At 35.1% G+C, this 13,708-nt stretch overlaps 2 pseudogenes; both read right to left on the reverse strand.

Annotated features, from left to right (window-relative positions):
* Nucleotides 1-7,707: 7,707 nt before the first annotated feature.
* LOC149011561 (abscisic acid receptor PYL2 pseudogene) lies at nucleotides 7,708-8,747 on the reverse strand (annotated as a pseudogene).
* A 4,065-nt stretch (nucleotides 8,748-12,812) lies between these two features.
* Nucleotides 12,813-13,439, reverse strand: LOC149011562 (protein IRX15-LIKE pseudogene; annotated as a pseudogene).
* Nucleotides 13,440-13,708: the final 269 nt, after the last annotated feature.

A 13,708-nucleotide genomic window follows, 5' to 3' on the forward strand; every position in this document is an offset into this window, starting at 1 on the left:
GTGCAGGGATATTTAACTAGCGGCTAGGATCAGTAGGATGGAGCATTGGGATATGCAAACATGGACACCTATAGTCTGTCATTTTGGAAAAGAAATACAAAGAAAATCTTGGAGGCAATGCTTTTTGAGCTACAACTGGGGGTGGACAAAGTAGCAGCAAGTGGGTTAAAGGTAGAAGAAATATAGACTAACAACCAACAATTATTAGCTCTATTACCATGGCTATCAAGAGGAATATGGTCTCTTGGGGAATTACCTATGTTTATGGAACTTGCTAAGACATAAAAAACAATGAAGTATGATAAATTCCCAAACCCAATGCTCCAAACTTGTTTTGAAAAATTTGCAAACATAGCATCTAATCTAATGGATGATTGTAATAGGACAATAATTAACACTTTTGTAAGTGCTTTTAGTTTTAACTAATGAATTTTAATCTTCTTTTATAAAAAAAAAAAATGTCCTACTCAATGTATAGTTCTAGATGTGTATTATTTAATTTGGCTCATGTCAACATCAGCCATAACCAGTTCCAGTATGAGTATCTATTTGTCATAAAGAAATGATATTTTGAATATCTACAGGTATAGGGCAAAGCCCTACCGTATATTCAATTTATATATAAAGCTATCCCCTGAGAATATAGTCAAATTGCATGTTAGCTGGCCTAGACGGAGCACAGTTTTGCAAAGAAACAATGATGTCTTGATCAAGTTCATTTTGGCGCCGCCAAATACAACTATGACATGAATGTGCTTCTAACTTAAGTAATAGCAACCTCCTCTATGGAAGTAAAAAGAACAAAGAAATCTTGAGTTCAAATTGTCCCTCCACACCTTTCCCAACCCATCCCCCTGAGTCTAGATCAGCACCCCGCTGTGGGTGCACATGCCAATGTGAGACACTACCACACATTCAATCTAGGACCCACGTTTGAATATTAATAAAAGAATTCAAAGGTGGGACTCCAGTGAATCTTACATGGATCCCACACCAAATATGTGGTGATTTTAGAAGCATTAGCGGAGCAATATATCCTCCCTCGACGAGGAGGTGATCCGAAATCCAACCCCCTGGTCGAACACTTTCTCGATCCTTGTAATTGGTTTGATGATGACTCAAAATTACAATCATAACATGACTACACTCTAAGTGAAGGCATTTTGCAATAGGTTAACAACACATTACAAAATGATAAAATTAGTGAAATTTTCCACTTAAAATGCATTATCAACGTGGAATGCATAACAAACGCAACCAACAAAAAAAATAAAGAAATTGGTTCGTCGGTTTTTTTTTTCCACTGCTTTTTTGATACTAGAAATCAAATGTCATCGACAAGGGTCAAACCCTAGACCTTTCCATCCACTGAGAAGTATGAATATTTACCATTCAACCAACCCTGCATTGGCTGTTAGGACTTTTTTTGCTTATCTTAATAAAACAAGAACCCCATCACGTGACAAAAGATTTCCAAGCCAGCCTATCCATTCAATGAGCTGACTGAGCAATCAAAGGAGGTGAAATCTATTGTTGCATGCCAAACCCAGCCTTATTTAAATTAGAAACTATTATTTCAATTTTTTTTTTTTTTTTCTTTCTAAAAAGCAGGCCTGGCCAACTCGAATTACTAATATCCCATCTATCTTGCTGGTTGGGCCATCATACATGGTGGCTGTGACCCATGGGCTCCGGCCCAATTCTCTTAAAATTTCATGTCAAACATAATAGTATTAGAGTTTTTTAGATAAACCCTTCCATTTCAATTGAAAATTCGGGCGCACCCTTTTCAAAATTGAAACCTTACAAAGCCCTCTTCCACATTTAACACCATCAAAATGATCATGTAAGAGTTTTTTAATTTGAGGAAAATTTCGGTCATATAATTTGGGGTAAAAACCTTTTGAGAATTTAAATAAATTTATTCAAATGAGGGTAAAATTGTCAAATTAAAGTTAAAACTAATAAAACTTAATAGTATCAAATATGGAGAGGGGCTATGTAAGATTTCAATTTTAAGGAGGGTGCACTAAGTTTCCAATGAAAATGGAGGAGTCTCATGTAAAAAATTCTATTAGTTATGAACTTATGATCAGAAAGAAATTGTTGGCTTTCTTTTCTTTGTTATTGGGAATCTTTCTGTCATATTTGAAGGGCATGCCATCCATTCAATGAATCTTTGGGCAAAATGTCATCATGCGAGACTTGTCGAATCCGGATCATCACCCCTGTCGGGGAGCACAGGGTGCCTCGATGGTTTTACCATCACAAAATCGGTGGGCCCACAGCTGAAAAATATATAAAAAAAAAAAAAAAAAAATTCTCCCATCACCCACCCCTAGGCCCCCTCGTATTTTGGGGTGGAAAAGCCGTCGGGGAGCACAAACGACGGGGTCACAGATCCGGACTCAAACTTGTCCGGATGTCTAGAAAATTTTGAAAGATTTAATGTGAATTATGTCACAACAAGATTCTAATTCCAGGGTTACAATTAGTCCGTAAAAAAACTACTATAATTTCAAACTAAATTGGAGATTTGATATCATCTATAGGTACTAAAAGTAAACACATGTCTATGAGCCAACCACATGTCTCATTTCTACCTGAGTATACTTAACAAGTTGTACCATGTCTAGGTCTTTTGAAATGATACCTGGCCCAACCAATTACCATCCCTAGTGAAGATATATCAATTTCAATGCAGACCCCTATTTTTCTCAATTTCGGGTCAATGACCGTTGACTTGTAGATATTATAATAGTCCCCTCCACCCCAAGTCAGAATTGTCTCTCCTGACAGCCTGATGGTTGTTGACCACAAATTATAGAGGGCCCACAGGGTTAGGGTAATGGGATTTATTTTTTAAAATATTTTATTATTTTTTACTTGTAAACCTAACATTATTTGTGTTTGTAACGCCATCAGAGAAATGATCCACACTCCTCCACCCCCTAATTGGACAACTAACTCACTTGTTTGGATATGAGATAAAGATAATATGTTCTTTAAAAAAAAAAATAATAAAGATAATATGTCATTGTCATAATCTCCAAAATCCTAAGATAAAAAAATCCAATTACACTTGTAAAAGAAAATTTGAGAGTACAAGAAACTTTATCTTGTATCCTTAATTTAAAAATAATTCTACCCAAAAAAAAAAAATTTAAAAATAATCAGTACCCTATCAATGCAGGGTTGGTAGAGTGGTAAGTTCCATACTTCTCAGTGGAGATGTAGTTTAACCCTTGCGGACGACAAGCATCCCCCTGAGGATGTAATTAAGGTGCGCGCAAGTTGGTCCGGATAAACCTTAGATATCAAAAAAGAAGAAAAAAAAACCAGTACCCATCGATGTTCTTCCTTCAAAAGAAAACCTACAAAATTATGTACTTGGTTGAGGGGAATTATGTACTTGATTGAGGGGACATCTCCAATGAACAAGTCAGTGGCCCAATACGTTCTGTGAGCTTGCGGTTCGGTCTAACGGTTCCTAGTCGACCCCAGTTTGGACCGTCTGAAATTGGACACATTATCCCTCATCAAATTATGAAGACTTTTATACTGTAGACTTGAGTTCTCTACACTGGAGATCGAGCCACGTAAAACCTTTTTTTTTTTTTGAAGACTTTTATTAACTGTCAGACTTGAGTATCTATACACGGATAGGATCGAGGTATCCCCACCGGATTCTAATAGTCTAATGAGCTGAGTGCAATCAGATTGAAACCCCACACGTAAAACCTTACTCAATTCTTTTATGCTATTTTCATCACATGAGTTGATGAGTTTTAACATCACTGAACTGTTATAAAGTAAGCTGGCCATGTGTGTTTCAATTTAAAAGACCCCCCCTCTAGCCTTCAAACGGTACCACGTGGCAAAGCCAAATCTGATTTGGCACATCAAAGGTCAAGGAGAGTGACTTTTAAGATGGGAGTGATAGGCAATGGGTTGTCATTTCAAAGGGAACTTTTTGAGTAAGAGAAGATGCTTCTCTGGTCACAACTCACAAGTCCCTCAAGGTGTCATCACATGCCTCCAAATTGCTTTTTTTCTTTTTTATCTCAGGAAAAAAAAAAAATTGCTTTGTCTTTATCCTTCTGGACTGAATTCCTGAGCTGCCAACAAAGTCGACCCAATAAATAAAAAAAGTGGTGGTTACACCAATTTTCTTTCTTGTCTGGTTGTCAAGTTGCTTAATGTTCACAAATTTGGATCATCCATATTATGTCTTTCCATAAGGCTACCTTTGTTTGCTTGGAGTGAAAATATTCTTTAGAAAAAATTATTTTTTTTTAAATTTTAAAAATATATATTGTTTAATTACTTAAAATGGAAAAGTTAGAAACAAATTTTTTTAAATTAAAAAAATTTATTTACTGAGATTTTTATTTTGTCTTTCTATAATTAAGAAATTAAAATACAATATTATTATCATTTAGAAAAAAAACTATATCAAGTACCAATTTTTCATTTTTATTTTTATCATTTTGAATTCTAAAAAAAACTCCCTAATTTATTAGTTTTTCGGTTAAGAAAAAAACTTCTTAAAATTGATAACGTCAATATATACTAAATAAATGAAACCTTAATAGAGTAAGAACTTCCTAAAATTAATAACATTAAATTAGAAAGTAAATCATAAAAATTAAAAAAATAATACTAAATTGAAAAGTAAATATAAAAAAGTTAAAAAGGTAAAGAACTATCAAATTAGGGTTAATTTTTTCGTAATGACTAAAGTAATAATGTAATTTAATACAAGTCTATTAAATAAGTAGAATAAATCCTTAGGGTTATTTTGGAATTTTTAAATAAAAAAATGCCACAGCATCACTTAACTAACGAAGCTTAAGATTAGGGAGCAACAGTAATTATCCTCATAATTTTATAATATCATTAGAAAAATTGATCCATAATTTGTTCAAAATGTACGTTATATTATTATCTTAATATAACATTTTATTTTTTTTGCGAACCCGAGACGTCCCTCACGGGGGCGGCGGGGGGGGCCACCATGTTCTTTCTCGGGGGGGGGGCTTTTTATGGTGGGGGGGGGGGGGGGGGGCCACCCCCCCCCCCCCCCAGTTGACTCTTTAACCGCTTTAACATACCACCTCTGGCAAATATAACATATTTTACTTATTTTGTTTTTATCTAATGATTTTTGTTGCAGGATATTCAGTCTCACATTTGATCATGACGAGTTGACTATTTAATTTATATATAGGAAGTACCTATATTACTTATCTTTGTGGCAAGGACTGATACCTACGTGGTATGTTGTGCGAATTTGTGTGTGACACAAACCCAGTTTTTTTTTTTTTTTGGTAAACAGTACTTCATTCAGATAGCTAAAAAGTACAAACACATATGCATGAGTACACAAGGCTCGGACCAAACCGAGCGGCAAGTTGGGTCAAGCCCAAAATGGATCACGCCACAAAACCCTAGAACAAACATACACCCACATAGGGGGACCTACTACCACCCACATAGGGGGCAAACACACAAAAACCCCTACTCATCCTGTTTCTATCAAGGGAGGAAGAATGAAGAAAAAAAAAAAAACCAAGGAAAAGGGAAAGAAAAAAGGAAGCCAGAGGAGAGAAAGAAAGGAGGGGGGGGGGGTAGGGGGGAGAGAGGAGGGAGCGAGAAGAGGGGTGGGGGTGGTGATATAGAAGGTAAAACAAGAGGCGGACGGGATGGGAAAGAGAGAAAGAGAAAAAAAAAAGAAAAAAAGCCGACGAAGCGGAAGCGAGAGGAGGGAGGGAAGAAGGTGGGAAGAGGAGGGGAGAGGGGGACGGAGAGGGGAGGGAGGTAGGGCGTCGGCGTGGCGGGTTGGTCGGTGATATAACTTAGTTTGACCCAACAATGGTTATATAAGTTATATATTAATATATTAATTAATATAACTTAGGACTTGGGAAGGGTCATGGGTTATAGGTCTTGATTCGAAAAGCTCATTTTGTCATAGGCCTTGATCCGGAAGCCCTATTGCTGGATTAACATAGGGAGATGTCACTAAAGAGGTACCTTCCCATAGGAAGGTGACCTGAAGAGATATCCTCACAAAGAGAGGTACTATACCTAACCTTTTCGCCCATAGGTTTTCTGGCTCTATATAAACCCATAATCGAGCTTCTTTTTGTTCAATGAATTTTCCTCCTCCTCTCTCTCCCTATTGTCTTTCTGTTTAGCAGTAAATACAACCTAATTGCACATGAAGTAAATTTTTTGCACTGGTTGCTATCTTAAAGATTGGGACTAATTGATTTTGGGTGTGAAGATACATTTAAAACCCATGTTGCACAAATTGGGTGTTTAAATGCCTTAAATAAAGTACTATTAGTATGTTTTAGCTTCATCAAGTTTGTGATTAATTATAGCAGTCTTACAAGCATTCGTGCAAAGTCTTCCTCAACAAGTTCTTAACATAGCATCCTCATTAAGAGTTGTTAGTCATTGTCAATTGAACAATTCTTTGACGGTAAAAAAACATCAGTAGCATTCTACAATTGAACCACATATATGGAATCTATTGTGTTAACCTCTTAAAGAGAATTCCTTGTGTGTGGTTCTTAAAGTACCCTTATGTTCTTGTATAGCAAAGCTATCAGAAGTTCACATCTTCTGTTTCTTCATTTTGTATTTCTTATGAAAAGAAAGTGAGATGAGCCAACACATATCCTAGAGGATACGTTTACATGCTTATTCATATAGTCAAATTTTCAATTAATGCCCTCCAATTTCAACTGTAGAATAGATGCGACAACACATGAACTGATAGCTACTGCTCACCTTGAGCAATCTGTGAGTGTTTGTATCACATTCATGACTTATGAATCATGCTGAAAAGCATTTCTCTTTTCTTGCGTAGCAATTTCTATGATGAAAGAGAATCACATGATTATTTGACCCACGGAGTTGAATGACTTGGAGTACCATTTTGGGTCTTCAAGAAATAAGTATGGATGCTAATGATGAGATTTGTCTGTAGTTCACCCTAAATTGTTGAGAGCTTAGGTTTTTATTGTAGGGAATTGTAAGGTAGATGATTGTGCTTCTCTCATATTTTTTTTCCACACGTCACCCTCAGGGTTTGGTTGACACATAGCCTGCCTCCATGGTACACAGACTGCCCAACTCAGAGGGTGGAAGGATGAGGGGATGAGCTGCCCAGTTGGAAAGGATTTGGACTATCTAAATGTGGCTCCTGTACATTTTTGTACGCCAAAATAGGATCTTGTACATTCAAAAATACATTGGTGGAATTCGCAAAATTGGCCTACATAATAGATTGCATATATGCATCTTTGGGGCATATGAGAAATAGATCCCACCTTACAAGCGCGTCTATGTGTCTCATTTCTTTTCAATCCTCAATAGAAAAAAATATGTCATTTCGTAAGAGAAAAGAAAGAGATATGAAGGCGTTAATGATGTAAACACAAAACCCCGATAGAGAGGAGGATTGTTTTGATATGATAAATTGATAACCCAAATTAAAATAGAGAAGAATTAATTTCTTTTGCATTTTCTCTTCTTTTAATCATTAGAGAAAATGAGAGGAGAAAATGAAAGAAGTCAGATTGAAAAATGAAGAGGATTCTTTTATTATTATTATTCTTTTAAATTTTTTAAAATTTTTTTTTTTATCTTTACAGAAGACTGCAGGTTTGTATCTTTTTCTGGGAAAGGATTAGATTTCAATCAATTTAGGCTATGAACATGGAATTTTGAATTTATTGTTCAATGTTAGTTTTGATTATTTGCATGAGAAAAATAAATAAAATAAAGAAGAAATAAAACTGAAAACACTTGAATCAAAGCACCTAAATCTAGGAAACATGCAATCGAAGTGCCAAAACTCCTTGCACTGAAACACCCCTAGCATCTCCCAAATACATAAGAAATCTGAAATCTGCTTGCATTACCTAATTCTAAATGACTACAGATCCCTAATAAAAATGATTCTAAAACCAAATTAAAACAAAACCCACCATTAATTTCCTTAACCAAGAAGAGAAATCTGGTTAATTCCCATGCAGAGAAGAAGTGGCGATGGCAGCAAGCTTTTGCAGGTTCAACTTGACAACAGTGTCCGCAAACATCTTTGTATCCTCAGCTGTATTCCCTTGGGGAATTTCAACCACATAAGACTCCAACACAACGGTATAAACTTTTCCTCCCTTGAGATGAAACTCATTAACAGAAGTAACTGATCTATAATTCTGGAGCCTATGCTCACCACCCATCACACTAAAACTCAATATATGCTTCTCATCATCTAGAATCTCTAGTTTCTCAGTGCTGGTAGATGCTGGAAGTCCTGAAATCACAGTAACTTCTCTGATACTCCCAACACCTCCATCACCTTTCATCATGTTGCAGCTTTTGATGAAGTGTTTGTACCTTTGAGGGTTATCAAAACGACGAACCAGAGGCCAAACCACGCTTAATGGAGCATCAATACGTTGGATAATCAAAGAGGTACACATGTTGTTGGAGCTGTGGAAGGTGTGACAAGCTTGAATGAGGGGTTCTAGCTCTGAAAACTCATCTGGGTTCAGACCATATGGGTTGGTTTCCTTCTGGTTTGAGTAGTCCATGGCTTCTCCTTGTGGCAGTGGTGGGTCTTTGTCTGCGGAGATGAAGAACCATGAATGGACCAGGAGACTCTAGAGGGATTCTCTTCTTATATAATGGAGAAAGATAGGTTTTGGACCTTGGTGTTCGTGAGTTCCCTGTGTGTTCATGTGAGAGAGAGATAGAGATGAAGCAACTTGTCATTATTTATTCGTCCTTGAAGTCTCTGCTTTTCAAGTTTGCTAAAAGAAGAAAATGACATGGAAGTGAGTCTAACACCACTAAATGTGGAAGTGATTTACGCCAAATAGAATGGAAAAAGGGAAGACTATCAACTTATCCTTTACGAAAATGGAAATGGTATCTCATAATGGAAAATGGACTTCTATCATTTGTTATGTATTAAATTTAACGGTCGTGGTTTTACTTTTATCATTGTTTATGTATTTCTATAAATCTACTTTTCTTTTAGCTTTTATCAATAAAGTACGGAAAATTTATTATAGCCCACATGAGTAATGACTTAGGCTTGGAGAAAAGTACTCCTTGTGGACCTCACATTTCATTACTTAAAAATGCATATACTAGAATCTACACTTTGACATCTTCACTTTCTTTCTCTTCTCAAATTCAAATTCATATATATATATATATATATATATAATTTATAATAATGAATCGAAAATTTTTATTTTATAATATTAAATTTAATTATACATTTAGGAGGAAAATCTAGTTTGACAATGTGAATCCCTCCTTCTAAATAATTGATAGTAAGGTATCAAGGTAATATTATCCTTTAACTTTAGCTAGACATTTATATAAGTGTCTCTCTTTCTTTCTTATAATAAAATGATAGATGAAGAAGATAGAAATATATTTTCTACATAAGAATGATGGAGAAAGACTCATGAGAGCACTAATGCATGTCACACTCATATGGAAAAACTTTTTCATTTTTTTCTTTGCAATAAAAGATATAATTACAATAGGCATACATTGGGCAACATGATTTAATTGGGTATGAGATTGAGATTGACATGCTATGGTTTGGGGATGAAATCTCTCAAGATAACGTGTCAATGAGAAGCGACGATATACTGTTTGTATCAAAGAAACCCATTCGGCAACAACAAGAGAGAATGTTGAAAGGCACAACAATTATAAATTATCGTTGTTTATATTTTAAAAAATAAACATTTACTTCGTAAATATTTTATAACAAGTTGTAGGTTAAAATATTATCTAGTTAAATGGTCCACATACAGTGATAGTTATCTTTAAAATTTTCATGATACAATTAGTAGACGATATTGTTTAATCTTACATCCCTTACATTAGCATGTGGTCATTGAGGATATAGGCGTACGAATGCATCAATTAGAGACCTTTAAAAATATAAATATATAATCTAAATGATAGGCTGATAGCGTGTTTGACACTCATCTCTTAATCTCCCATCCGGCCTACCATTTTTTTCGCTTGAAATATTTGACACACTTCTGTGCATGACTTGATATCAACCATATTTTTTTCCTTTCCTACATGACTCCTTCTTTAAGTATACCAAGTTTAAACGAAATGCACACTTTTATATTGGCTCTATAATAATATACTATTTATCCTTTGTGGGACAACATCATTTCTTTTTATTTGTTTGAATTAATTAATATTAGCCAATGAGACAAGCTATTGCATGCGCATGTATATCTTATTCATTGCTTTGTTTTTTTTTTTTTTTTTTTTTTTAATTATATAAGAATAAATTTTTAAATATAATACAAGACATATACATCTTACTTTGTGTCTTCCCTAAAATATCTTGCAAACAGAGAAGGAGATGGTCAGAACAGCATCACTATAGTACAATAATCCTTCAATCAAAGAGGATATGTTTCTTATCCTGATAAACAAATACTGATATGCCTTGAAAGAAATAAACAATTTCATGATTCTTCAAAGATTTATAGAGATGGAATTAATTAAGTTGATGAAATAATGTCTGTTAAAACCAACTTCCATTGGCTGTTTTTGATCTCAAACCAATGTTTTCAGTATTTTATTTCTCTATACAACCATATTGGTCAAGACCACTTTGGAGAACCAACCAAATTTATCTTAGTTTTAAAACAAAAAATCCCCACAGGTTCCAAGGCTTAATTAGATCTTCATTTATTTTTTTAATTTATCTGGTGCAACTAGGCAAAAATTAAAGTATAAACCATATTGGATTCCCATTTGCTTCATGAAGGTTCAGTTGGTTTCCCAAGGATATATATTCAACTATTTATGCTGGAATAAAAAAAAAAAAATTATTTATGTTCGAAGATATTTTAAATAAAAAAATGATGTCTCTGTAAAAAAAATAGTTATGTAAATACTATTAGAATTTGATTAGATCTCTTGAAAATGGATAGGAATCTATCTAAGGCTCTTTTTTGTATTAATTCTTATTCTCTATTATGTTTATTTAAATAAAATACGGACAATAATTCATTATTGGTCAATAATGAAAAATAGTTTGGTGAATTTTTATCCAAAATAAATTATAGAATGAAAAATAAGTTTGGTGTCCAAAAAAATTGTTAGAAAATAATAGTAAGCAAGTGAAAAAAAAAGGGGAAAAATTATGATTTTTATAAAAGAATGTGTATTGAATATTTTTCCCTCATCTTAACTATAAAAATTTAAGTAAATTTGTGCATAAAAATGAAAGAAAATGAAATTCTCACCATAATCCATAGACAAAAAGTTTATTATGAATTTTGTATTTTTATTATTTTAAATAAAAATATAAATGATAATAAATGCCACACAATTTAAAATAATGAAAAATTCTCATAATTGAGAATGATAATTGATACAAAAAAGAGCTTTAGATCATTCATTAAAATCTAATCTGAATTTAATATGTTATAAATGAACTGTTTAAATGCCAAAAATAGTTTGCTCAATATATGATTAGCCTATAACACTTAGGGGGTTAGGGTGGCCGCCGATAAGAGTAGCGGAACAATGTCACAAGGTACCCTGGTAAAATTCTACGATTTTCTCTCAAATTTTATGTACAAAAATATTATTAATTATGGGATTGAAATCTACAGGGAAGCATGAGATTTATAGTTGGTCTCCTTATACTCTTGGGACTATTTACATAGAGTTTCAATGGTAATTGACTAATTTTCATTCAACCTAGCATGATTGGGTTTATGCAATTGTGAGATTAATATAGAATTTCAATGGAAATAAAATGATATTCATTCAACCTAGAATGATTGGGTTTATGCAATTATGAGATTAACATAGAGCCGCAAAAGTAATCAGATAAAATATGAACACCGATGTTAACCTGCAAAAAAGAAAGTGTCCCATTGTAGATCTACTTCTAACACAATGGTGCTAGTCTCCTTTGTGGAGGTAATAAGTTTAAGAAAGTCACGGGTTTGAACCTTTATTCTGACCACATCTTTCATTTTTCCTTTCCCCCTACACTTTGGGTTTGATGGCCAAAAGGAAAAAAAAAAAAAAAAAGTCCCACCATAGTTGTAACCACAAACATGAAAAACACATAGAAAATACTAAGAAGACAATATAATCAAATTTGAAAATTTTAGAAGATCTAAACCCTTAGGAAGCTATCGGCATTGAGTCAAGCCAAACAGACCCTCCGGGAGAAGCAATAATAAGATACTTTTGCTCTTTGTTCCAGGATTCCCTAACCCGGCATGGGGCTGGGGGGTGGGGCCGTGGGGGCATACGTGCTGGAATCTTCCTCCTCGCGCGTGAAAAGGTACACACGTACGAACTTGCTGTGGTGATTCACGTGGTAGATTCCACTTTATTTTTACCCTTTGGATTGGCAAGCGTGTCAGATTCCAAAAATGAACATGAGCGGTACATTGAATCAAGGTTGCTTGCTTGGATTCAAAAAATGAATGTAAGCGTGTAAGATTGGTATGATTCAACTTCAAGGTGAAGACCCTGTTATAGCTAGTTTTGGACAGTCCTTTTTTTGTTTTTTTGGTAATCTTGGACAGTCTATTCAAGGTACAGTATGTCGGTGATATATCGCCGACACACGACAATATGTCGCCGTGTCGTTGGGGGGGGGGGCGGGAACACGACACCCCTCAACGACTTGATAGAAAAAAAGTCAACGATATATCGCCGATTCTCGACGATATATTGTCAACAGTCGACATGTCGGACCTTGCTTTCAAGTTTCAACCATGTGCAGTGCAATTGACGGTAAAGATCGACGACATCCTCCCCGGCGCCGACGGACTATAACCTTTGGGTCCATCAACCAAGATTAAATCCCAAGACACCTCGTACAAGTGATTGGGAAGATCATTGATCCAAGTTTGCAGTCGGAGAATAGCAGATTCTGTACAGGTCGATACTCCTTCCTAATCTGCTCCCTTGCAGAGATGATCTGTTCCTTCATCTAGCTAACCTTGGTTGTGTAAGACATTAGACAAGTCATAAGCTTCCATGTTGGTGTGCTTTTGCTCAAACTTGGCGATTTTGTCCTCGTTCTCGTCAAAGAAAATAGTGCGACCATTTTGATAAAGGGCTTTCCAGAGGAGGGTTTTCGGGGGTGAGCCCAAATACCATGAAATTGCAGGGGTTGTAAGGGTAGTTGCGGAGGGCTTCAACGATGGATCTCAGCTCGGCGATGGACATTTTATCAGCGACACTGGAGATGGTGGTGTAGTGGAGGAGGGCATCGCCGATGTTGGTGGAGAACTGGTTTGTCCATTAATCATCAAACCCCTCAAAAAATTGCCCGACATATTGGCTGGTGTTGCCATGTCGCCAGCCACTGACACGGCGACACCAATCGACATGTCGGACCTTAAGTCTATTAAATGAAAATGTACTATTCTAATATGAGATCTCTTGTTTAATGGAATCTCTTTTCTCGTTCAAAAATGCTTTTCCTTTTGCCTTGTTATGTTTTTTTTTCTACCGAAACTTCTAATCACCTTTCACTCATGATTGGTGTATGATAAATCTTATGAACTAACATTTTTTTCAGTAAAATTAAATTGACCAATAAGCTGGCTGTTTGGAAGCATTCCCTGACTTAAAAGATTGTCTTCTTTCTCTTTAAAAA

The sequence above is a fragment of the Hakea prostrata genome, chromosome 7, assembly GCF_041222555.1.
Source record: "Hakea prostrata isolate BN-2017 chromosome 7, UWA_Hpros_2, whole genome shotgun sequence".
In the NCBI taxonomy this organism is placed as follows: domain Eukaryota; kingdom Viridiplantae; phylum Streptophyta; class Magnoliopsida; order Proteales; family Proteaceae; genus Hakea; species Hakea prostrata.